The 27,791-nt window shown below is 40.4% G+C and overlaps 1 protein-coding gene across 4 annotated transcripts in view; it reads left to right on the plus strand.

Moving 5' to 3' along the window:
* The window catches only part of MAST2 (microtubule associated serine/threonine kinase 2), a 2,532,505-nt gene that overhangs the window by 673,099 nt on the left and 1,831,615 nt on the right, over positions 1-27,791 (plus strand). The window lies entirely within an intron of this gene.

Consider the following 27,791-nt stretch of genomic DNA (forward strand, 5'->3'; position numbering starts at 1 on the left):
ATTTTCCGCTTTTTTAATTATTTAAGGAGCAGATCCATTCTTTGGTACTCTTAGATCTGAATTAAAAATTTATGAGACTGCTAGTGTGAAGATGCTAAAGGTGCTCTCTTTTTAAATGTTATGCATTTTTACTTATATTTTCATACTGATTTTAAACAAACTTAAATGCATCTTGTAGCAGTAGTTTGTAGTGCGAATAAATTAGTTGCACATGTACATAATCATCTGTCTTCTTTGGGGTTGACTGTATTTAATAGCATTTTAATGGTATTTCATGCTGATTTGATGGTAAATCAAATGATCGACCTATCATTAATAGTTACAAGTAAAAATAACGAAGTTTAAAAAGTAAATGTGCATTATTTACACAGTCCAGTTAGGTGTCTGTCATGGATCACATCTTTTCTTTAGACTTGGCAGATACATGGAACAAGAATTTATTAATGCCGAATCTTGACTTGCACAGTTCACCACCAGACTGAATCTGTTATTGTCAGCTTGGATGGCTCACAGCATTGTCAGAAGCCTATTTATCCTTTAAACCTATAGCCCAAGATATATTTCCAGAACTACAGATAAATCTTTTGTTTGTTATTGACGTTTGGCTTTCTTGGCTGCCCTTCAACTCTTACTTTAGCTCAAGTTTCAGCTTATGTATTAAGCTGTTCAGCTGCTCAACAGTACAGTGTATTTGGTCAGCCATTCCAGCCCATTATCTCAGGATACTACTGCCTTTGCTGTTCAGAGTGTGCCCATACTTACAGACCTGGTCTAGAGTGGACCTAATCCTTGCCTGTCGTTTTCATTCTGAGTTATTAGAGACATCATCCCTATATGTACAACCTCCTAGCTTAGCTGTAATAGTAATAATAATAATTGGGAGGGGGCCATGCCTGCCTTTACCTTTAAAAGATACTTTAAGGTTGAATGATCTCCCCACAACTCACCATCTGAGGTACTATCTCAGAGCTGTTTTATTAGGATCTACCCAACATGATGAACCTGGGACTCTTGTCTTGTGGATAGAAGATGGGGACTGGTCTTTCATAATGATAGGTGTGCAGGACAAGGTCCATCTTCCTCTGACACACCAATTTACCCCAGATTTTTCAGTTTGGTTGGATACTTTGTTTTCTTTATGGATTTTCTTCTTTCATTTTCCAACTTATAGCTGCTTGCAGAGATCTGGATAGGGGTCCTTCAGTGTGAAGGATTGTGGATAAGAGGAAGAGTGTTGTAGCCAGACAGACCAGTTCCTGACGGACTCAAGTCCCATGGGTGGAGGAAGAGGAAGAGAGACCTTGCCCTGCCCAGCTATTATTATGGTAAGTACAGATCTTTTATTTTTTATTAATGTTACTTAGACGATAAGAAGAAAAAGAATACAGACAAGATAAAGTGACCAGAAAGGAAAAGGTGAACAGTTACAGTTAGAAGAAAAAAAAGATTAGCTTGACGGCAAGTTTAGTTAGATTAATATAGTAGAGAACTAATTGAGAGGATTGAGTTAACAAAAGAGGTTAGTGAACATTAAATAACATGAGAAATAGGATCTTCGATTACAGACTTTCGAGAAGGTAAGTAATTTACGACCTGAACTCAAGCTTCTGCTGGAAGGTGAGTGTGGAAAGGGAATGGGCCTACCTAATGATAGTCAAAGTAGATTAATTTAGGAAACCAGCTAACAAGGAAGATATGGGGAGAGGTGGCAAAAAAATCACATAAGTGTTTAATGTGGAGGAGTGAACAGATGACTTTGTCTAACCTTTCCCTGGGGAGCCTGCAAAGGATTGTACTGTCTGGTATAGCTGGTAGGAGGAAGTGTGCCCTTAAACAAGACATTTCAATTTGATTTCTGCCTAAAGTGGGGTTAATAGGAGCATTGAAAAAAATCTATCCCCAGCTGAATGGCTGCTATGATCCCCACCTGTCCTTTCTTTCTCTTTGTCATTTGATACCTGGGGCTTGAGGGTTGGAGGTAGAGGGTGAACTTGCAAGTACTTGTAGTTCATTATGAAAGTCCTCACAGTCTAAGTTGCAGAATTTCAGAACAAATAATGCAGGCAGTGTTGTTTGGCAGCAGCAAAGACAAATTTGTAGATGGCACTTTAGTAATGAGACAGAATGGTAAGCAGAACAACTCTGATTAGAAACAGTACATTGACTGTTTAAGCTGTATAAGCATAATTGTGAAATTCCATGAGTTTATAGGTTCATTTGTCAAGTTTGTGACCTACTGGCCTTCAAGATTGTTGTAACCTTATGTTAATATGTGCTGTATCCCATATATTTGTGTGTGTGTGTGTGTGTGTGTGTGTGTGTGTGTGTGTGTGTGTGTGTGTGTGTGTCTCTCTCTCTCTCTCTCTATATATATATATATATATATATATATATATATATATATATATGTGGGAACCTATCAGTTCCACGAAAGAACACTTACCCGAAGACGAGATCACAGAGACCACATTGCCGACAAAGCAGATCTTCGACAGTGGTAAGTATAAGTAGTGCGAAACAGGATGTATTCCTGTTTCCGCAATGTGGTGCGATCTCGGAGTTGGTATATTTAAGTAGGGGTGTGTGGGAGGCACAGCCCCCCACATGGGTGGTGCAGGGGAGGCTTGCCCCCTGCTATATACATGTTTATTGTTGTTTTTTTTTTTAATTTTATTGCAGAAACGGGAATACATTCCGTTCTGCAGTAGTTACACTTACCTTTGTCGGTTATGTGTTGTGTCGGCGATGTGGTCTTGGTGATCTGGACTTCGGGTAAGTGTTCTGTTGTGGATCTGATATGGATTAATATAAATTATATATATATATATATATATATATATATATATATATATATATATATATATATATATATGAGTCTGCTTTGATAGAAAACACATTTCACTGAAACTCATTTCGTTGAAGTCTCATTTCACTGAAAATAAATTGCCTGAGCACAATTCACTAAAAGATCACTTCACTGAGAATTCATTTGACTGAAACTCCTTCAGTCTAAAAAGGTATATGCCTTGTTTCCTACTGTCGTGCGATCCTGGAGTTAGTATATATAGTAAGGGGGGTGTGGGGGGCATAGCCCCCACATAGTTTGGGTATATATTATCTTCTTGATAATATATTTAAGTAGCAGGGGGTGCAGCCAAAAAAAAAACAAAACAAAACTTTTTTTTGTTTATTTCCGTTTCAGTGCTGTGAAGAAACATTGTTTTTGTCTTGTCCATATGCGTGTCGACATTATGGCCGTTCAACGATCTGAAGTAGACCCGTATGATAAGTCAGTTGTATTGAGGTTGTTTTAAGGTACAGATGAAACATTTCTCAGAACCTCTGCAAATGTACAAGAAGGCATTGTGCATGCTGACAGGGTGGGGCTGCTGCTGAGAGCTTAGCATCAGTATTTTTGATAAATTTACATTTCTCACAGATGTTTAAGGTCTTTTTTTTTGTTGTTTTTTTTTTTTTTTTGTGAATGTGAAGCACATTGTTTAACTTATTTTCTTTTAGGCAGCCCAAAGAAAGCTGGTAGACCATAAATAAACAGCCTTCAGCAGAGCAGAGTTAAAGTGAAGACATTGATCACAAACAAAAAGTTGATCCTGGCAGTGATGTTCACTCATTTCAGAGGCTCAGGAGAGTTGATTAGATTTTTTTTTTTTGGCATAATGTTTAGAAACTCCAGCAGTCTGTAGAATGTGTGATGTGAGAGTAGAATTTTCCACTTGAAATAACTGGCATTCTCTTCTTGCTAAAGGAAACACAAAAGCTCCAGAAATTTTGTACGTTGCCTAGTTGGGTTAGCTCTGTGCAATTAAAACACACACCAAAGTTCTTTTACAAAGCAAGCCTTAGACTTTCAAAGTTTGTCTTCAGCTTTTTGAAATTTGCTTACTTCTGAGCTGTGTTGCTGGAGCTAGTGGGTGGTAGAAATGAGTAGAATGGTCCCATAAAGCCTCAAAACTCCTTCAATGTCATTAAAAATGGAAGAAGTCCCCCCCCCCCCCAATGGTGGTGGCAGCATCCATTTTAATTCCCTTGTACAGGGAATGTTGCAGAGCTTTACTGAGAATATCCATCTCAGCTTTAATTTAGCCGAGCTGTTACTGCAGTGGTAAGACATCTGTTTCTAGTCCTTGAATCCCAGTCTGTCATTCATCATGCCTGATGCTGGAGGGACACCCTTTATTTGTGTTGTCCCTTAAATATTCTGTTTCACAGTCTCCATGGCCAGCTAACAGTAGTAGCTCTTCTACCTCACCTTTTCCCTGGGTTAGGACAGATGGTCTTCATATACTCGTCTTAACCGCATCCAGCAGTTTTGGGCAAAAGTTTATGATGATGTGTTGAATTTTAGCTGCAGCCCATCTTGTTGACTTTTCTGCACCACTGCTGCCTGGAGTTAAATGTCTGTATTCCATATTAAGCATTTGTACAGCTAAAAGTTCTTTCCAAACACTTTTTGAATATATTTAATGGAAAACCAGCAAGCATACACTGTAATGCATTTAACTGGGAAGCAAAACTGCTGATTTCTTAGTTGAAAATGTCCAAAAGTAAAATGTTTCAAGACTGTAGGCTGCATTTAAATTTCTTTAAGCCAATGGGTGTGGATCCCTTTTTTTTTTTTTTTAATGCAAGGATTTGAAAAAAAACTTTAACCAAGAACACCTTGAACATTTGAACATCTTGGAACACTTTGTCAGGACCTGCAGGATACTAAGCACACACACACACACACACACACACACACACACACACACACACACACACACACACACACACACACACACACACTATGTTATGATTTGAGGGAAATTTAAAAAGCACTCTCAAACCTTTGACTCCTTTCTTACAAGTCTCTATTAGGGATTTTCAGAGAGAAGGTCTTTGAATCTTATTTCCTTTCTGCTGTATATGAAAACATAATCACTCACGTCAGTGATGGCTTGGCTGTATGTGGTGATGCATACTGTTTAGCAATACATTTCTAATATATTCATACTAGAACTGAACCTTGGCATCAGCTTAACAGGTTTGACCACTGCTGTCAGCATCAGTGTTTTTCATTTGTTTCTTTTAAAAAGCAGTTTCACAATAATTGTATTTTCCCAGTACCTGCAAGTCACATCTTCTGAAGATGGGAGACACCCTGTACAAGCTTTTTAAAGAAGAAATGAAACTGTCACAAGTATCAGCCTTGTTTCCACTGACTTGTGCCTGTTAATAAGCATTTTCCTTTTACCATACAGGAAATGGGTGCATTGCTGCAGCCCCCTAGCTCCAAATTTAGATCTGCTATAAAAGTCCAAGTCCATGTTTGAAATTGGTACTCAGGGTCTTCTTGTTTTTCTCTTGCCACCCCTTCCAAGGAGTCCGATCTGCGTAGCTTCCCACATTTCCTGCCTACAACATCAGTGATGCTGTATATACTTCCTACTATATCATTTTTTGTAAGTGAAGGTCTACTCTCTTTTCCCGGCTGCCTTTGAAAGATGGAAATATAGTGGAAAATGCCCTTTGTTATGGAGAGTAGGTCATTATCTCTAAAATGCCCAGCACTCTGGCCAGTCTGCCAGCAGCCCTAGCTTATTATCCAATCTCATCCATTGTCAGTCCAGTCTATAGTAACATTCCAATATTGTAAAAAAAAAAAAAAAAAAAAAAAAAAAACACTAAGTTTCACTGTGGCATTATACATCAGCTACATCCAAGTGAAGCCTCCAGGTGCATCTGCAGTTAACTCCTACTGATGCCTCTAGGCATCCAATGTCGCTTGTTAATATTTACTTCCGTAATTCTAAAACCATGCTATGTACACGGTTTTAAAAGATTTCAACTTAAAGCTTACACAATGGCAAATTTACCTGCATTAATATTTGACCTTGTCTAGTGCAGGTAAACAGACTAACTGTTGTTTTTATGATATTAATTTATATGGATAACGTTCACATTTTTCTAAGTATCTCAGCAATCAAGTAACACAGGCAGATCTCCTTAGCCTCATACAAAAAGTCTTAGCTAGATGAATAGAATGCTACTGGCAATATGTGTGTAAATTGAGTGGTTGCTGAGATATTGTAAGTTGTTTATAAAATATTCCAAATGGTATAGTTACTGTGTTTACTGTGACTTAAACTTTGGTTTAAGACCTAGAACCTAAAGAATACTACCACTACAAAAATAGTTTGTGATAAAGAGTTTGCCATTTATACTTCTTTCATAACCCCATATGGCTCCAGAAATATGAACATTTGTTTGAAATGTAAGGACATAATTTGAGTCTGTCAAAAGGTTTAGGCTCCGCCCATTGGAAGTTGCAATTCAAACTTCCTGAGCTCCATTGGAGTGAATGTAAACACCGATAACGAGATGTGAATTACGATTTCTTGTTGAAGAGACAAACATGTTTTTTGGTTAATTTATTCAGTTTTACATTACATGTTTGTGAAACTGTAGTTGTATTAGAGGATTAAGCTGTCTAATTACTGTCAGTGTTTATCAGGTGACCAGAAGCAAGTCCTTTGTTTTGTATAATGCTAGGAAAATTACTGCTGTCATTTGGCGTCCTTTCTACTGCGCTCTGATATGTAAAGGTTTTACATTACTGATACCATAACATCACCAAAACTTCCCAGCTTTTATTTATGCCTAAGATCAGTTTGGTAAGGAAATCTGAGAGCGAGTAATTAAATTTTTTATGAAAATGACCCACACATACTGGGAGCTGTACTTAGAATAGCATTTCACATTACAATGTTTAGGAGTTTTCCAGCCGTGACAGATTTTAACATTTCACATGCTTTAAGGATCAGAATAATATTAGAATTCTGTTTTTCCTTGTTTATAGAGAAAACTTAATTGTCATGTAAAGTTGCTACAGATATCTGCACATAGCACTTCACTTATTCTATACCTTGTTTGTCCTAAAAGACTGGCACATGTTCTGTTTGTAGTGATTCTGGACTGGCCGTTGATTTCTTAAAAAATTTTTGAGGGGGGCTGTTCAGACACGAGGCCCCAGTGCTATAAAAACAATTATATTAAAATGTGTTTTCAGAAGCCAAGGGCCCATTGCATATAGACTGCACTGTTTATGTGCGCTGGGGCACTGGTGTAGAAGGCGGTTCTGCATTATTGCCCACTAGGCCGGAGGCAGAACAACTATTACTGATAATTGCAGTCTTTTTTTCCTGTTTGCGCTTTCCTGCCTACCATATGACAGATGTGTGCCTAGGCTGTGTTCAAGTATCAGGGATTAGCAGCCCACATGAGATTTTTTTAGGAAGTTCATCATTTCAGCTGTGCACTTCCTCTGATGCATTTGCTGTGGATAGTTGTTCAGATGGATAATAATTGGTCCTGTGATGCTTGTTTTCTAAAGGTTTGTTATATTTCTCACTGATTGTGGACAGCTTTGTTTTCAAGATACCGTGTGCTTCCTCAACACAAGGTTAGAGGCTGCCATAAGTAGAATATGTAGCCAGGAGAATGATATTTCCATGTGGATGCTGTCTTCAGCGTAATTTAGATTTATTCTTCTTGAGTCCTGAAAGTGTTTCCAAGAGTGTTTAGATTGGACCTGGAAAACCCAACAGGTGTTCTAAAGTAGATATGCTGTTGTAAGCAGTAACCTGCTTAGCAGCAGTATAGAAAGATGGCTGTGAAACGGAGATTGTGTGTTACAGCTTCCATTCTTTTTTTTCCCCTTATGGATAGCTATGCATTTTATACTGTTTTATTTTAGGGGGGGGTGAGGTGTATTCAGAACCTAAAACCTCTGGAAATTGTGTGCTTTCTGAAATGGTGATTGTTTAACTTCAGACAAACGATGGAGCTGTTTGACAGTGAATTATCTGTGTGGCATAACCATCTGAAACTCAAAGCCAACACTGCATTCTTAAGAGAGTAAAGTACAACATCCTCATTTTGTTTGTATGTTTAGAAGCTCCGTAATGTAGCAGCACCCCATAGTCCCAATAGAGCTCTACTGTTCATCTGGTTTCCCTTGGCCATGCTTTTCTTTCTTATACTCAGTGATGTCCTTCTCCTTAAGTTCACCATATAGTTTCCCTTTCATTACTGAAATGTCATAGTCTGCCTTTCTTTAAGCTCTATGCCAAAGTGCTAGATTAGCGAACAGAAATCTATAATTTTTAATACCTTTCCACTAAGGTATAATTTGTAATACCTTAGTGATAGTATTACATATGTGGAGTAGATTGCACTCTGTCCTGTTTCTCTACCAGTTACAATGTGCTGTACTGTAGTTCAAAAGCTTACCGCTCAGTTTTTTCAACCCCCTTCAGTAAAAGCTTTTATTGAATTTAGTTTTTCATAATAAATCAGTAAAGGGTCTTTGAGACTGTATTCCATATCCCAAACATTACACAGAATTCTTATTTGAATTTGAATTTAATGGGTGCGGTACATTCCTGATCAAAATAGACTGACTAATTTCAGTCTCAGCTTAGGTACACAGACAGAAGTTAAACAATACAGGCCTCTGTAGTTAGAAAACATACAAGTACAGATCAGTTCATACATTACAGCAGGATGGAGTAGCAAATGAATTGTTAAAGGCAGTATACAGTGCATTTACTGTACAGATCAATTCATATTTATACAAATGCAGTATGTATAGAATTATGTTCAAATGAAACAAACACAAAAGGAAGAAGACATTAAGGAGGGAAAGTGGTTGGGTGTAGTGGAAGCCGATGATGGAAAAGATGATAGAAGAACTAGTCAGATTCTGCTGGTAGATATAAAGTCGTTTGACCCCATATACCTTGGATAAGAAGACTGTAAAATATATGATGTACATGAAAACTAAACGGTTACACAAAGGTGAATGGAGTATATAAAAAAAATGCAATCTGAAGACAGATGTTTGGTCGATGCATTCAGACTATGCACTCCCCGTATGTTTATAGGTGTTTACTAAGCAAATGAGCACCAAGATTATTTTGAGCTCCACTGCAGCAGTCCTACTTTATTTGCTTGATAAGAGACTGAGGAGGCCATATCATGGGTGAATTTATGGTTACCCATCCATTTGTCTAAGTTGGATTTAAAGCATGATGGACCTAATGTAGTGTGGAAACTTAGCACAATGTTAGTCTATCCCTTGGGAGACTTATCTGTCAGCCAGCGGATCGTTTATATTAAAATGTAGGTTTACATCCTTAGAATGTGTATTTATGAACCTGTAGGAGGTCAGACATAGCAGTCTTTTGCAGCCTTGTAGTCAAGGCAGAGATTGCCATGTAGCAGTCTACGGGAGACGGAACAAAGTGGCAGAGCTTTTAGACACTGAATACCTTAGGATGCTCTTGTCCAACGTTTATTTGGGTGAGGAAATGCTGTAGCCTTTCTGTTTGGGACATTATATTTTAATGCAAGTAGGATCAGGGCAGAGGAGAGCTGGACAGTAACTTCCTTGCACCTCAAGGGTATGACTGTAGTAATTAGTTGGTGTAAGTAGAAGGATTTCCTAACAGTGGCTGGTATGTGGTGTTTGAAGGAGAACCCATAGGTGTATACTTGGCAAGTAACCACTTGGACCCTTATAAGCCTATCCATGCAACCCAAATGTTGACCCATAAATTTAATTTATTTAGAGGTTGTTTACTGACTGCCTGTGCCCATCAGAGTCATGGGCAGCAGACCAGAGGTGAATTTCTGATTACCTACCCACTGGTCCAAGTTGCACTTGTATAGGGTTAGAGAGGAACTCTGCTTCACATGGATGGGGGAAGCCTGTTCCAGAGAATGGGAATTCTGTAAAAAACCATTTGTGTATCTCTCGCTGTCTCTCCCACACGCCCTAATTACGTCACAAGCAGAGTTTAGGTCTTTTGATCTAGTAGTTCTGTTGCTCTTGTTTTGCATGTATATGCAAAGGGTTCAGCAAAGCAGGGTCCAGGGAGGCCTTGTATGTCAGGCAAAGATCAGCTCTCAGAACTATGTATGATTTAGAGTAAAGAGACAGGGCTTTGAGGCGTCGCCGTAGGACATTGTTGCTCCCTGTATCCTTTTTGAAAGGAACCTTTGTGGATGTTCCTGCTTCTGCATGTGTCTGGTCAGGTACATACTGAAGGGGGGTTATACTCTATGATGGGACCGATGAGGGCAAAGTACAGTGTTATGGTGACCTCCCTGAACCTAGATGCCATCCCCTAACGTACAAGTTGAGCAGCATAGAAGGATTTTCGTACTACTTTCAACATGTTGTTCGAAGGATAGATTGCTGTTTACACGAGTTCCCAGATCCCGACTAGTGAATCAACTTTTAGACGTGTTTTATTGATGACATAGTTACCTGGTTGGGTGGCCAACTTCCCAAAACGTACTATAATGCATTTCTTGGCATTGACTTTTAAGCCATCCCTTTGGCACAATGTATTTGTCTATGTTGGACCTTCCTCAAGGGTGTTCTCATCTTGGGGGAATTCATTGACTGTTCTCAGTTTGCAGTTATCTGCAGACTTGGTCAACCAGAAGCCTTTGACATTGGTAAATAACTCTCACAGATCAAAGCCAAAGAGGAGGGGGCCTAGCACTGAGCCCTGAGGGACTTCACTCATGACTGGCCTTGTTGTCGAGGTGGCCTCACTGATGCTAACCTCCATGAGCCATCTAGCCACCCAGCATGTTATAAAGGGGTTTATACCAAGTTCCATTAGTTTAACAATGCCCAAGTAGGGTATTGCATGAAATGTTTTAACCAGATCTGGGTAGGCAGTATGCACTGCTTTCCCCTCATCCATTGACTGAGTGACCTTTTCAAAGAAGTCCACTGGGTTCAGTAAGTGTGACCTTCCTTTGACATTGTACATGAATGTGCCTAAGTCTGTAATAAAAGTAACAGTTTTCAGAAGGAAAAGTACTTTTTATGACAGGTGTAGGGGGGTATATTGTTTCCAAAAAAATTCAGTACTAAATATTTTTTGCTTTAAGCCATAGTCTATGGTCTTGTCACTGTGAATTTGTTCAGGTAAGGTCCTCTTGTATGTCATCTGGAATATTTGTGACAGACCTAACTTTGCAGTTGTCAGAAAACATGGTTATACAGAGACCCTTGAAGTCAGCTTTGACATTAGGGAAGTATAAGCCAAATAGGAATGGTTCCAGAGCAGAGCACTGGGGAATGCCACTGGGGACAAGTCATCTTGAGGCAAGTGCACCACAAGCCTTGCAAGCTTGTGTTTTTTTAGTTTGCTATCCAGCAAGTTACATATGATTGTATATTTAGCTGGGTCAGTTTGTCAGCAATCCAAATGTGTGAGATAGTTTCAAGAAGCCTTTATTAAGCTTGCGCTGGTGGCATAGAGGGGTAAAACCTTGATTACTGCCCAGGTGACCTGAGTTCAAGAATCATCTCAGGCAGTTAATGGCACAAGTGGGGAGGACGAGTGTGTCTGTCCAGGGGGCAGTGCAAGTGGGGAGGACGAGTGTGTCTGTCAGGGGGCAGTGCTTCCCATCAAGCTCTTGCTGCTGCTGTTTATTTATTTATTTATTTATTTATTTGAGATTTGTTGACTGGGATAGTCCGACTAGGCATGTGCCCTTTTTCAGCGGAGGTCTGGGGAGAAAATCTCCACACAAAAACATGTAGAACAGTATATATTAGAGAATGAACTAGAAAATAGAAAGTAACATACAAGTATATAATATGTAATTCAGATTTAGCTAGAAAATATATAAAATCACAAAAAGCTAATATAAGAACAAGTAAAATAAGGAAGATGTGCAAGAAAGGGAAAAAGAAAATTTTGGAAAGGAGTCCATTAAAAAGGGGAAAGGAAGTATTGAAGAGGTAGGTAGGAACAGAGTTAGGGAAGAAGGAGAGTTGAGGAAAAGGTCAGAAAAGGTAGGTATAGCAATAAGTTTAAAAAAAAAAAGTGAGAAAGGAAGTAATAGTAAGAGGAGGAAGAAAGAAGAGGTGATAGTGAAAGAAATCCGGACCAGGAGGGGAAAAATAGAAGAAGTTGAAAGTTTAATCAGGAAAGAGAAGGATTTCAAGTGGGATGATTACATTGACAAATCCAGGCTCTGTTTAGGAAATTTCTAAGAGCAGTTTTGAAGTCATGAGAATTGATAATATTTCTGAGGGTAAAGGAAGCTTATTCCAAGGTAATGCAGGAAGTTATCTGTAAAGGTTTAGTCGTAAAGATTTTCTTGACTTATGAATCTGCAGGAAAAATTTATCAGAACTTATGAGAGGGCGAGTCATCATGTGGAGGGCAGAAAGGCATGGGTGTGCTTGCCCAAGTCAGTGATGGTAGCCTCTGTCCGCATATGTTAGTTGAGTATAGGTGACCCTTGCAGTAACACAAGTGCTCATGTCACCAATAGGGTAGTGTTGGACAGTAAAAACAGAAAAAGCTGCTTTTGCTGGGATGCCGGTGAGAGCATTAGTAGATATTTGGAAAATCTTCAAAAACTATACAATACAAGCCCTCGAGAAAGTAACTGAAATGTTAGGTTGATATTATGTGTTTGAACAGTTGTAAAATAAAGATGAGTTCCTGAATCAGTTATATTTTACGGAAAAATAAAGATGTTTCTGAACCAAACTTCCATTTTATGGACTGTCATATGATGAAGTTCCCCACTTGAAAAATAATAATGGCAGCTATTTAACCTGGAGATTTTGTGGTTATGTTCTCCCTTTTTTAGAGTAAGTATTTTAACTGTAATATTCACAGAGGTGTAGCTAGTTAAAGGGGAAGGAGGGAAGCCCCCAGGCACAATATGCAGATACAGATCAGTTGTTAGTGCAGTAAGAGCATTCGAAAATAATTGCTGATACTGCATATGCTGTCAGGGCTGAAGACCTTCACTCTTCATGTATGATAATAAGCTTTTAAGCTGCAGCAAATAGCTTGCAATAAATGTAGCAAACAGTATGCAACAGTTTTTTTAGTCCTGACTCCTGAACTGTAAGAAACATTTTTTGTTTGCTTTTTCCTTCTCAGCTTAAAAGTTGACTGGGGGGATCCAGATTGGGGAATCACACAGGGCACCAGAGCTGCTCGCTACATTTCTTTACATTTATTTCTTTGATTACCGGGTAAGGTGGCTGGTCTGTTGACCCTTTTCAGCTGCATCCTGGGATTAATAGAAGTAAAACACAAACATTTTATGCAATAAAAGTAAGCCATTAAATTCACGTACATATTTCGTACAAGGAGTAGGTTGTGAACATGTACAGTAATTGTAGAATTGATATGTATATAATAGGTGAGACAAGGAAAGAAAATTGTTATATAGAATTGGTATATACTAGACTGTACAATGTATATACAACTGCTATGCACAGCAGTACAAAGCAGCATTTACAGGAGTACAAGGCAAATGCTTGGCAGTCTTCTTAAGGGATAAAAGCAGTATCAAATTTCTCCAAGGGTTAGAACATAAGTGAAAACAGCAGGCGTTTTCCATTGTCATGGTAGCCATTACAAGTAGAGTCTGACATGAGGTGATTTCAGACATGCCTTTAAATTTATTAACAGATGTCCTTCCATATCACTGTTGCAGTATTCTTCATCTATAGGATCTCCTACCAAAGATAGCCAAACGTTCAGCCAGTATACCAAAGTCTCCAGCTCTTGTATATGCTGTAAGTCACAGGTATGCCCCCCTTGCTCAATGTAGAATATAAAGGTGATGCACAGATACAGATACTTGGAACTTCTTTGCTGCCAGTCAGAACACCATTATCGTCATTCGGTCTGAATGCCCGTCTGCCATGTTGGTTACCAAGCCACTTTTTCAGATACGTGTCCTGTTTGAGTTTCTTCTGTTCCTTTTCTTGCTTGTTTTTGTGTTCATGTCATCCCAGAAAGAGAAAATGTCAGTGCGTGTGTGTGTGTGGGGGTGCAGATTCCTTATAAAGACCGCTACTGCCAGTGTCCTTTTTGTTTGGGTGCTTCTCAAACTCATAACCAGTGATTTGTCTGCCACGCATTTGTGCCTAAGACCCGTCATAGCCGCCTATCCTCTTTGTAGAGATACCTGAAGAACCAACGTCTTAAGTTGTTGGCTCAGGGTGCTGTGGCGGAATCCTCCCTTCCCAAGAGCCAACCATATGCCAAGAAAAATGCAAAAGAAATCAGGACTGATTTGGCTGCTGTACATCCTCCCCCAGATGTCTCTCTGTCTCTAGAGGCTGGTAAAAGCCTTAAAGACCATCTTATTCTTGCTTTGGATTCCTCTGTTGCGACCCCGTCAGAGGCCAGCATGGATCCAACTTCTCACATGTCCCCGGAGGCTTTTCAAATGTGTATACCTGACATTGAGGGGGAACCTCAGCTGATATAAGTGAGAACAAAGGGAATTCCTCATATTTCAGTGAGGGATGAAATTCCTGCAACTTTCATATAGAGTCGCATCAGGGATCTGACCCTCTGATGGTGTTATGAGCAGACATCCCACAGAAAAACAAAGAAAAGACAAAGCATTTTTCCCCTGTTGTGAAAGATCCATAGCATGAATGGCAGATTTCAGTCAGGGTTTATTTAATGCTTTGATGACCTTGAAGCCACCTCAAGGGTCTCTATCTCCGCCCCCCCCCCCCCCCCGTCTTCATTCCAGGCAAGAGGCCTAGGGGATTGGAGTCCTCAGATGAGGATCTGGATTTGGGGGATGCATCCCTAGCCTATTTTTCCCAAATTCCTTCCTTTTGGACTACAGTTCAGAGGAAGAGGATTCCTTAAGTCCAGACTCCCCCTTGAAAGAGCTCTGCTTTGGAGATACCATTGCCCATATGATGGACTATTTTAGTTGGGATTGTTCCCAGGTCTCTGATATTCAGAAAAGGTACTATGAGCTCCTTCAGATGGAATCTTCCAAACATCTGCTGTTCCTCCTATTCTGGGTGCCCTTTTGGATACCTTTTTCTGCAGCGTCTGTAGCCCCTGAATCTCAGCCTTCTGCACCAAAAAAGACAAGATAGGTGCCTGAAGAGTGAAAATTTCTTTATAAATGCCCTTTTGCTGCTCCTTCTGTAGTGTCAATCTCTTCTGTCAAGCCGTCCAAGTTGTTACCCTCAACCAAGCTGCTTCCTTTTGATAAGGATAGCAGGATCATGGAACGGTTAGGCAAGAAAGTTTATACTACTGCCCACTTTGTCCTTTAGGGCCATTAATTTCCAGACTCATATGACCAGGTTTGTTTTGACCCTTCTGCCTCAGATTTCCAAGGTTGTTTCTGACCTTCACATTGAGTGGAAGATTTCTGACCTTTCCCTGCTAGGCTGCACTTCACAAGTTGCTTGCCATTCAATGCAGCTGGTGTCTCCTCCAGGGCTGTTGTATTTGGTTCAGTCATAAGGCGTTCTTCTTCTCTTCATCTTCAGGCTTTGCCTGATGACATCAAGGCTTTTGGATGCCCTTTGGAGAATGAAAAGTCTTTTTGGAATTGCTGCTGCTGACTTTTTCAAGTCCCTCCAGGGTAAGGGCAAAGCCTTGCAGGAGCTGAAACATGTTTTTGTTTCTCCTATTCCTAAGTTTCAGGGGAACTATCCTTCCAAATACCACCAAGGCCAGTAAAAAAGACCCAATATTTTATTGAACACTCTCCAGCACCTCGGCCAAAAGGCCTTTCTAGAGTTAAAACCAAGCAAGCACTTTTCAAATAAATACACACTCCAATAAAGAACAGCTAACCAAAACTTTACATTAATAAAAAGAATTAAATCTTTAAAGCAATCCCTACACATTTTATAAAAACATTTTCCAATTCCATTGTAGATTAATAACAACGGGTGTCAGTGTTCCTTATTTTAAAATAAACTTTCCTTAAAAAGCAACCTATGCTTCAGATCCATATTATTAAAAACTTTTAACTTTCTCTAAAATTGTTCCCTGAAGACTATTACTGTCACCCCATGATGAAGGAGAAAGTGCATAACTAACGGGCTCTACACCTTTTTATTCCTAATAGCCCTCAAATCTTCTAGCAGTCTGACTTTGAAAGTCCTTCCAAGTCTGCATTTATTTGCAGGCAATCTCACCCTCCTTCTAAGGGTAAGAGGGGCTCTAGGCATGTTCCTCCTGCTAAGTCTTATCAGACTCCTTCCTCCTAGAAAACTTCCTTTCAGGACAAGCCTTGTTCTGTTTGATGGTGTACTTCCACCTCCCTTTGGCCAGGTTCCCTAGTCTCCCTCTCCCTGCCTCTCTTCCAAATTAGCTACGAATCACCTCAGATTCTTGGGTTCTCTGTCTATTATACTTCAAGGATATTACATGATTTGGAAATCCCTCCCTCACTTTTCAGGCATTCCTCAAACTCTCTGGAACATTTTTCTCATTTCCCAGAGGTTCTTCAGTTTCTTTTGGATCAAGGCACAATTCAGGCTGTGGCTCCCACCCAGGTGGGGAACAGATTTTATTCCAGAATTATTCCGGTTCCACAAAAGGAGGGTACATGGAGACCAGTTCTGGATCTTTTCTGCTCAACACTTTTCTCAAAATTTCTTCCTTTCAGATGCTATCCCTTCAAACATTGATTCCTCTTTTAATTCCTTGGGCCTTTCTGGTATCGGTGGGTCTCAAGGATGCATACCTTCATATCCCCATCCATCCTCTTTTCAGAAAGCGTTTGTTTCTCTGTCTCTCCCTTGCATTGTTACTTCTCTGCTTTGCCTTTGGCCATCTGTACTGACCCAAGGGTATCCACCAAATGCCTCACTCTTGTCATTGACTTTTGAAGGCTTCGAGGTATTAAGATATTTCCCTATTTAGACAATCTGCTTATTCAAGCCCCCTTCTCCCAACAGTCTGCTTTAGGATCTCCAGTTTACTACCGGCCTATTGCAGAGTCTGGAGTTCACATTATACCTCCAGAAATCAGTTTTGACATCCTCCAAGGGTCATGTTTCGCCTTGATGCAGACTTCAGACAGTTCCTATGTTGCCATCTCTTCCTGATCCCAAGGCTCTGGCTCTGATAACATTTTTTTCAGTCTCTTCTTCCTTTCCCATCTGTCACAGCCAGGGAGTTTCTCAGGGTCCTGGGGTTATTAGCTTTCACCATTCCCATGCTCCCTCTCGCCAGGCTCCATATGAGGAAACTTCAGTCATACTGCAAGTCAGTGTGGCTTCAGCATTGCCAGCCCCTGGAGTTCCCGGTTCCTTTTCTTCCCTGTCTCAAGCTTCATTGGTGGATACGTCATCTTAACTGACACTGTGGGTGATAGGATTTTGACCCCTTTTAGGCACTTCTTTTCTGAGGACATGCTCTGGGTTCTGCAGGAGACCAGGAAACCCACTAACAGAAAATTTAGTATGTCGAAATGGAAAAGATTTTCTGTCTGGTGCCTCTCTTGCCCTCAGATCCCCTATCTGTAGTAGCTTCTCTGGCTCTTATTTGTATGATCTGCTCCATTCTGGGTTGGCATATTCTTCAATTAAAACTCACCTGCCAACAATTACTGCTTGAGTGCCCTTAAGTCCTCCTCTGGCCTCTAAGTTTGAGGTCAAACAATTCCTTAAAGGTATATTTCATATCAGGCCACCCAGGGAAGTCTATTCTGCCTTCTTGGGACCTCAGTTTTGTACTTGAGAAACTGACCCATGCTCCTTTTGAGCCTGCTAGTTCAGCTTCCTTGCAACATTGTACTTGGAGGACTGTTATGCTTTTGGCTCTTATTTCAGCCAAGATAGTGTCTGAACTTCAGGCCTTTATGGCTGTTCCTCCTTTTTTAGTTTTTTATAGGGACAGGATGTCTCTTTATAATAGTCCTTCTTTTATGCCCAAGGTGATCAATGTTTTATCCCTTAATCAGTTTCTTCTTCTTTCCTTTTTCTCTTCTCCGCTGTCTGCCAGTGAGAATGTTCTTCATACCTTGAATCTGTGTTTTTTCTCAAATCTGAGCAGCTTTTGTTTCTTTTCATCCCTGAAGTTTGGTTTTTGCTGTGTCTAAGCAAACCATGTCTTCCTGGATTTCTAAGGCCATTTCCTTTTTCTTATTCCTTTAATGTCAAATGTCATTGGTAAAGGTACATTATACTAGGGCAATTGCATTCTCTGTGCCTCTTTCAAGGGACTGGATACCAATTCTAACCTTGAGACTGCTACTTGGTCCTCTTTTCATACTTTCACTGAACATTACAAATTGATGATCTGAAGAAGGCTTAAGAAGCCGAAAGCACTTTTCTCAGCTGGGAATTTCATGTGTTTTTAACATTTTTATTGTTTTTTTTCAAATTGTTTTTATCGCAGTTGATACAGTGCAAGCTCGTGGTGGTGTACCTTGAAGACTTTCCTTTGTTCTACCATTTTGGGACACCTTTGGCAGTTGGGGTTGATTGATTTTGTTATAAACATTACTAGTTGGATGTTGTTTTCAGGGCCAGAACAGGTTTGGCCAGGGCTAAACTGCATGGGTTCGTGGAGGGTTCTTCTTTGCCTTCCTTCTCCCCTCTGGCTTCCTTTTGAGCTCTTGTACTCTCCCTTAGGTAGTACAGTTGTGTAAAATTGTTCCATAACAGTAGATGTGTTTTTCTTCACTATTGCAGTGTTTGTTCCCTCCCTTCTTCCCCCTCTGTCCTTACTCTGGCCCTGTCTTTTGGTTGCCTTCCTGGCTGAGGAGCCCTTCTTACTACTTTATTTTTCCTTCTGGATGCATGTGTTCCTGTTTGTCTCTGAGGGTATTCTGTTCCTCCTGGGGCTTTTCCAGTTCTGAATATCTGAATCTGTGTCACCTTTATTCCCTATGTAGAGTGCGGGGAGAATACGAGTGATATGCAGCCCCTGTAAGAGCTGAAGATTTTGGTATACTGGCTGGATGTTGGGCTATCCACGGCAGGAAATCCTTTAGGTGAAGAATACTGCAACAATGAAGAGAAGGACATCTACTTTTATGGTAAGATTTTACACTACTGTACTTATTTTTCTTGTTTTTTGATTTCAGTAGACTGTAGGTTCCAGCTTGTAGGTCCATAAGGGAAGAATACAAATCTTTTAATTAAATAACTGCCTAAGCATATGGCACGTTTAAGATTAGACATAATAGCTTACCAGAACATGACAATTACTTGACGATCCCCAAAAAATGAATATGGAAACCCAGCATCCTAAGTACATGTAAAACATGTGTAGAACAGGGTAAGCCAGTTTCTGTAACTTCCAGGGGATAAATACATTTTAGCCGTAATATCTTTGGAAGGCAGACATAATGATGTCCAAGTTAAGATTTACTTCCTGAGTCAGTGGAGCCCAGGATATGAATTGGGGCAGGGACGAATGGAGTTTGGTAATGGCTGGGTCCAGGTAAGATCATTGTTGCATGTACTTTAGAGAAATCTCGCAAAAAGCAGAGGTAGAAAATGGTTAGCATTTCCACCTCACAGCAAGAGGTTCTCTGGTTCGATCCTTGGCTGGGGTGCCTTCTGTGCGGAGTCTGCATGTCCTCCCTGTGGTCGCGTGGGTTTCCTCTGGGTGCTCCGGTTTCCTCCCACATCCCAAAGACATGCTGCAGGTGGATTGGACACTCTAAATTGACCCTAGGTGTGAGCATGGGCGTGTGTGTGCCTTGTGTGGAAGGTTGGGTGCCGGGCTGGCAATTCGACACTGTAAAACTCCACTGCTAGTCATGAGTGGACAAGGTGATCCGCTGTGGCGACCCCTAACTGGGAAAAGCCGAAAGAAGAAGAAGAGGAGGAGGTAAGAATGCACCTTTAAGTATCTGAGAGAGCTGTCTGCAGTAGTTAATGTTAAGCAAGTATTTTCTGAGAAATAATACTCTAAAGTGCAATGTGTTATATTGCAGAACCTCATAATACAACAGAGCCAGTCTTACAGTTCTTGGATGTCTTTCTCACCAACATAAAAGGGTGTAGTTAGGGACTCTGCAGCTGTGACCAAGAAAAGGGCTTCAGTAATTAACATGCTAGTTTTACTTTGTGGGATACTTTACTACATGCAGTGACATAAAATGAGCTGTAGTTGGTAACCAAAAGTGAAGACCAACATTAGTCAGTATCACTGAAACCTGACGTTACAGGGACTTTGCTTTTTCCTTCTACATATGTGAACCTTGAAGGTGGAGTGGATTTTTGGATCTTTGACATGCATCCTGTACAGCTGCTCTTACCAGCGAGACACTTTTGGTTATTCAGCTGTATTTCTGAAGATATCAAAATGATAGGGCATTACATTTGTTTGCAGTTTGTGTGTTAATAGACTTTTGAGACTACTGTACCAGGAGAACTTGTTTTTTTTTTTTCAGAACAAAACAAACAAAAAAAATCCCTGATCAACTATTTCCCTCATACAAAAATGCTTTTCACCAAACAAACCATGTGCAAGTGGCTGGGCCATTATGTTTCCTTTTCTAGTGATAAGTGCAACAAAACACTAAATAGTCCTGGTAGAGCAAGTTGTAACAGTTTTTACTACAGCAGCTTATTTGAAGAATGTTCCATTCATAACATTCTGTCTGCTGCAGTCTGTCTGGACTGTCTTCATACATTTATAAAGCATTATGAACTTAAAGGTCAGTGTAGAGATAGGACAGACCTTTACATGACCATGCTGCAAAGGGTTCTGTAACTGTACACCTCACAGTGGGTTCACCGTTACTGCCTTGGATCCCACCAAAATGTAATTATTTACTGTTTTTGACCCTCCCTATAGAAGATAGTACATTCACATGACACATTCAGTTTGACACCGGATCTGTAAGTAGGGATCAGGGAAACTTGAACATTTCTCATCTTAAACCCAACAAAACTCTGATAAAAGGTTGACGCATTGTATGAGGTTATTTCTGTCATGTTATTGACCTTCTCAGAGCAGATCAGTGCTTGTCAGACTAATTGTGAAGTACAACGCTTCCTTTGGTATGTACCTGACCAGGCATATGCAGCAACCAGAGCGACCTCAAAGGTTCCTTACAAAAAGAATACAAGTCGTAACAAACCTGCCTTATGCAGAGCGGCTTAAAGCCCTTTCCCTCTACTCATTCTTCTATAGATTGCTGAGAGGTGATATATGCCTGGATTTCAAGGCATCCACAAACCCCACACTTATGAATCTCCTACATATTTGTAAGTCAAAGAGTTTTAGAAACGCAAGGTCCGAGGACCTAAATTTTGTCTGTGATATAAACAGAACATGCTGAAAGACAAATATGTGTCTGAGACTGTCCTTCCTATGGAACAGGCTTCCCATCCGTGTGAAGCTGAGTTCATCTGTTACCCAGTTTAAGCACCACCTAGACCAGTGGATGGGGAATAGGAAATTTATACTGCGTCTGTCACCCATGTCCCTTATGGACAGTGGTAGCTTATAAATGCCTGGCCCTCAATGACATATTTGGATGCAAGACATCATTATTCTTTCCGGAAAACTTGGCTAGGCTCAGAAAGGTCCCTTGGGTCATTAGCCTAGTAACATGCAACATCTATGAATGTAAAGCGTTTATTATATCTAATGTTTTTTCACAGTTTTATTTGATGGCATAGATTTAGAAGCATTATTACATTTGTGTACTAAAAGCACACCTCTCCCTGTGGAGGTTTTTGCTTCAGAGAGATGAAGGAGGGGTGCATATAAGTGTTACCTTTATGGAAATTTTACACCACCTTCACTGGTATCTGACCAACATTAACCTTTAGAGATAAAGAAAACTTTGGAAAACATGACTGGCCAACAGCTCGGCTAGTGAATAAATCCATGGTGTAATGATTTATTGCAGCAGTAACTTCTCCTTCCAAGATCTACTGTTGTAGTGAGAGCTATTAATTTTAGTCTTGTCCTGCCTGTGTGTCATAAAGGAATAGTGTTGATAAGGTTGAATGAATGTTTATATTATGCCTAGGTATAGAATGGCTGGGGACCTTAAGTGAACAGAAGGATGACTTATGACTTATAAAATTGGCTGTGTACATTACCTTTGATATGTAAGCTGCAGTAGGCCACTAAAAGTTCCAGATGTGGATAAATTATTTCAGCATCTAGAAACCAAACTCATACAAACACTGTTTACTTAGTGTAAACAGAACTGGAAGTCCTTCCCCACAATCTCAACACATTCACCAAAAATATCATTAAACGTAGTGATTTTATTACAGTTTATATACACTGCCGTCTCCACTTGCATAACAGATCCATTTCCCAGTATTATGTGTTGTCATACCCAGAAATGCAAACATGTCACTACCGAATATGATAACGTACACAAGCACTGAAATGCAATGCAGTAGTTCTATGTATATAGCTAGCAGCAGCAGTGAAAACATTTAAACAGATGAATATGGACTGTCATTTACACTAACACCTAATTCTGCAAAACAAATACTATAGAATCATAACATTTGTACAAAATAAATAGTGCGAGACAATAACATTATCATTTCTGAAGAATATGTTAAACTTTGCAGAGTAAGGCCTCTACTTGCAGTAGGTATCCCTTATAATAACATCTCTGAAAACTGACATCTAAACCATTAAGAAACTAGATTAGTTAGGAGCATAAAAAAGAAAGAAAGAAAAAAAAAACAGATTAGTTAGAAGCATAAAAAATTGTCAGTGATCCCTCAGCATTCCAGTTGTGGGAATGCCCTATCCTACAGATGGAACAGTAATCAGGCACACAGCTCCATCTTAAATTAATGTTTCATGGCAGAAACAAAATCTCCTCACAGTACATTTTGTTTTTAATTTATCTTAATGAATATGTCTCATTCAAAGTAACCTTATTATTCCAGTAATTGTCTGTGCTCACTTTGAAATATGTAAAGCTAAGAAATTGCATAACACTAGTAATCCATGTGTGGGATGTGACTTGTGATCGGATTTACTCACGTCTGGCCAGAGTCTTTGATCAGTTGATGTTTGTTCTTGTGACTAGACCTGCCAAATTGTGAATAGATGCCATTATAACCCAGATCCAAATCAACAGATTATTGCTTAAGTAGTGTGCGTTACTGGGTTAAGAAGTGTAGATCCCATATGCACATGTACCAAGAGCAATGGAATTACAAATTTAAAAAAAAGTCTGTGTAGGTCTGTTTACATAAATGCCATATGTGGCTTAAGATCAGTTGTTGAATGGACTCAGAACAGGGGTGTTATTCTACTTCCTGAATTTCGAGATTTGAAATTGCCAGAAATAAGAGTTGGTCCTCTGCAAAGTACTTGCAACAAAATGTACTTGGAAGCAGTGGAGTAAATTGGTTATCTTAACCATTATGTGACAAAAGATTTGGAGTTAGTATTTTTGAATGTATTCATCAGAGCATTACTTGCAAAGACATTTTACATAAACATTTAATAGGTGTATTGAAAGGGCATTGCTCTGGAGAAGTGTATATAAGGGTTCTTATGCAATCTAGTTTGGGTTAATGTGTGCATTTTTCTTTGGCTTGCTGTCATCTCTGTATGTGATTTTCTGTTATTTTCATGTCAATGTTTTAAGAGCAGTCATGCAGCTTCTTTTCACATTTTCTGAAATTACATCCAATTTTCACATGGAGGATAAGTATTAAAATGTGCTCAGATAAGTGGTGCATTTTCCCTTCTTTTTGCATTGATAAGTTTGTAATGCTGTTCTGTTTTGGAGGTGACTGATATTGCAGTGCTTGTAAATACTAGTCTTGTGATCACAGTTACTTAAATCTTCATTCCAGGTAAGGGAAGGACCCCTGCTAAGCAAGCAGGTCCTGGATATTATCACAGAGGCCAAAAGGCCAAGCACTAGAAGATCTTACGCAGGGAAATGGAAAAGATTCTGCTCTTGGTGCCAGTCCAGGGGGGCCAGTTCCTCCCAACTATCTGTCCCTCTTATCATGGACTGTCTAGTGGAATTACTTAATAGTGGCCTCTCCTTCTCTTCTGTTAAAGTCCATGCTCCAGCCATTTCAGCTCAGTTTAACACAGACCAGCCTTTGTTCTCTCACCCTTTGATTTAAGCAATTCCTCAGAGGGGCTTCTAACATCAGACCTCCCAGAAGGCCTCCCTCTCCAGCCTGGGATCTTAATTATGTTCTGGAAAAAATGACCTTACACCCCTTTGAACCTGCTGCTTCAGCAGAGCTAAAATTCCTCTCCTGGAAGACTGCTTTTTTGCTAGCCATTACATCAGCCAGAAGGGTTTCTGAACTTCAGGCACTGATGGCCATTGAGCCCTTCATAATTTTCCATGCAGACAGGGTGCCCCTTAGGACCAACCCCCTCCTTTATGTCCAAGGTGGTATCTAATGCGACTCTCAACCAGGCCATTCATCTGCCTACCTTCTTCCCCAACCCTCAAAACAAAGGGGAAAGAATTCTGCACACCCTGGATGCGCACAGGCAGCTCAGATACTGCCTGGACCGTACTAAACCCTTCAGAAAAATGGACCAACCTCTAGTTAGCTTTGCCCTAGGGGTAGAGGAGAAGCCCATTTCCAAGCAGACAGTCTCTAAATGGATGTCAGGGAACCCTCCCCCTTAGCCTATTCGTACCCATTCCACTAGGGCAGGCTCCACTTCCACAGCATTCCTCAGAGGAGTCTCCACCAGGGGCATCTTAGAAGCTGCCACCTGGACCTCTGTCCATACCTTTACAAAGCATTGCCAACTTCTTCTTTTCTCTAAGGCTAGGGCAGGGTTTGCCTCTGCAGTACTGTAGGGCCTCCTTACCCCTGCCTAGGTCCCTAAAGTATCCTGCCACTCCTCTCTTCAGCTTTGGGAATCCTCCCACAGGTGAAGACTGCAACAATGAAACACGAAGAACATAGTACAGTTGTGTACACTTGCCATAAATGTAGATGTTTGAGTGTATTCACTGTTGCAGTCCTGGTTTCCCTCCCTCCTTCCCCTTTTTATCTTCTTTCATTAGGGAGACATAAACTTCTTGTGGTGGTTGTTAACCACCAAGACCTCTGTGCCTTATCTCCTGGGGCTTCTGATTGATTAGGGCAAGAAAAACTGATGTAATGGTGTCAGCAGCACTGACAACCTGACGTCAGTCTACAGGCAGCTGACGCAGACAAACATTGACTGTGGCATTCGGTCTGGCCGAGGGCTACCACAGCAGGGATAACCCACAGGTGATGACTGCATCAGTGAATACACTCTAACATGTACATTTATGGTAATTGTACACAACTGTACTTTCTGTTGTAGGAATAGACAAAAAATGGTGTTATATTCTTAATTTTTACACATTTATGCCAACACTTATCCTCGCTATCCCCTCATTTGATGACACTTCTGTTGGTGACTCATTTAATAACAATGTGCTGGATATTGCAACCTGGTATTGCAACCATACAGCTCAACCTGCAGACATTGAAAATAGTACAAAGACCCAAAGCTTAAGCATGTGCAAACTATGTTTTTTCAGGGATAACTGCAGTTTTGTGATTAGATCCAGCTACTTATGATGCAGTACCTTTACTGCCCATTTGCCAATGGGTAGTGGTATTTTTACTTTCATGGTGAATTAATATTGCAGTTCATACTTATAATCATGATGTTGGCCTTCTGGTTTACTCTGTTACTGTTTAGTAGACAGTAGCATTTTTCCATAGAGATTTTTTCTGCTAGAAGTGTCACTCAGTTTATCTATTTTTATTTGTAATTTTTGATATTTTTCTGAGATGTTCACAAACTAGAAATTAACAAAAGAACCAAATGTGATGAGAGCTGAGAATGTGCTGTTATGTGGTAACTCTGAACCTAACTAGTAGCTTTGTTTTTGTTCTACGGTTCAGTGTATTCAGTTGACTTTTCTTCTGTCTTAGGAATTTAACATAACCAGTCAGCTTTGTGTAAAGACCTTTCTTATATTTCTGTAGGGACACTTATACACTTGGGGCCAAAAGTATTTGCTGAAATTTTTTTTGAATTTGCCTTTTTCTGTATTCTTGCACTGAACTCTGGGCTTACTTGTCCATCCAACTGACTTTCTTATTCAGTGCTGTTATGTTAGCACCCCAGTATGTCCCTTTATCTGGTACCTCCCAGCTAAATGGACTGTTATTTTCAGGCCACTGTATAGGGGGTCTAGAGTCAGAAAGGCAGCAGAGGAATCTGTCATATTTTAAGCAGGACATAGCTTGTGTTTTTTGGCCTTACAGCCTCTGCAGCATGACTGTGCAGTGGACCAGCAATCACACAGCCATCTCCATGCTTCTATCAGGTCTCTGTATACTACTCTAGTTTTGTTCTGAGAGCTTCAAGTTGACATTTCTCCATCAGTGCATCATCACATACCCTGCCCAGCCATCTTTAATTGCTCTGTATTTTGCCCCCCCCCCAATCCACTCTGCACCTTGGATAGTAATAGTACAGTGCTTCTCTGTTGCATGGCTGGACTCTGTCTGCACATGACTGGGCCTGCCTACTGGTCTGAGACTGCTCTAAGAAGAGGTAGTTGGTTAATGGCCTAAAGGAATAAATGCCAGGCTGCTGTCCAGAAGACCATGGTGCTGGAGGAGCAGATGGGAGAGGCTAGGATTGAGCAGCCAGTGCAGGCTCACCATCCTAAGGAGAAGGAGGCAGCCTGGACTTCTGTAATACAGGCACCCAGATAAGGCTGAATATTGCAGCTAAGCAGTGCAAAGGGCCACATACAACAACAGCCCTCCCACGTTGCAATGTCTCTGCAGCCAGAGTTGTGTAATGCCTGGCAATACATATGGCAGTACTGTGCACACAGCTTACCTCAACCTGGCCAAGGCTTTTGATACAATACCCCACTCAGGCATTATAGACAAACTCACTAATTTAGGTATAAACCCTTTTATCACCCACTGGATAGTCAACTGGTTCACTGGTAGGACTCAGGAGGTCAAAATAGGTGAGGCCACTTCCACCAAGAGTTCAATCACTAGTGGAGTCTCCCAGAGTTCGGTAGTGGGCCCACTCCTTTTTGGCATCTAGTTCTCTGAAATGGAAGCAAACAATGAAGGTTTGTAGCAGACTGTTTGCAGTTGATTGCAAGCTGGGGGTTATCATCGACTCATTTGCAGACACTAGTATTGTTCAAGAAGGTGTATCTCTGACTAACAAGTGATACCAAAGCCATGGTATTAAACTCAATGCTAAGAAATGCATAACTGAACCCTTTGGGAAGTCAACCATCCCGGCTAATTACCGTATTGATAATACACCTTAAGAGAGAACCCAGTGATCTGGGATCTGAGTACCTACGTAGCCATTAATCTTACCTTTGACCACCATGTTGTCACAGTGGTGATAAAATCCTTCTATGTTGTGCAGCTTATAAGTAATGGTGTGACATCCAGAGGTAATTATCCTACTGTAATTTGCCCTTATCAGTGGTCCCTGCAGTATGTACCTGACCAGGCATATGCAGCAACTAGAGCGACCTCAGGTGTTCCTTACAAAAAGAATAAAAGGAGTAACAAACCTGCCTTATACAGAGCACCTTAAAGCTCTTCCATTCTATAAATTGCTGAGGGGTGATCTATGCCTGGCTTACAAGGCATCCTCAAACCCCACACTTATGAATCTCCTGCATTTTCGTAAGTCAAAGTGTACTAGAAGTATAGGGCCAAGGGACCTGAATTTTGTCTGTGACTTAAACAGAACATGCTGGAGAGACGGATACGTATCTCAGAGACTGCTGCTCCTATGGAAAAGGCTTCTCATCTATCTGAGCTCATCTATTACCCAATTTAAGCACAACCTACACCAGTGGATAGGGAAAAGGAGATTTACACTGGGCCTGGCACCCAGGTCCCTTATGGACAGAGGTAGCTTATGAATACCTGGCCCTCAATGTCCTATTTGGATACAGGCAGTCATTAATCTTTCAGG

Source organism: Protopterus annectens, chromosome 10.part0 (genome assembly GCF_019279795.1).
Source record: "Protopterus annectens isolate FY-2018-M chromosome 10.part0, PAN1.0, whole genome shotgun sequence".
Classification (NCBI taxonomy): domain Eukaryota; kingdom Metazoa; phylum Chordata; order Ceratodontiformes; family Protopteridae; genus Protopterus; species Protopterus annectens.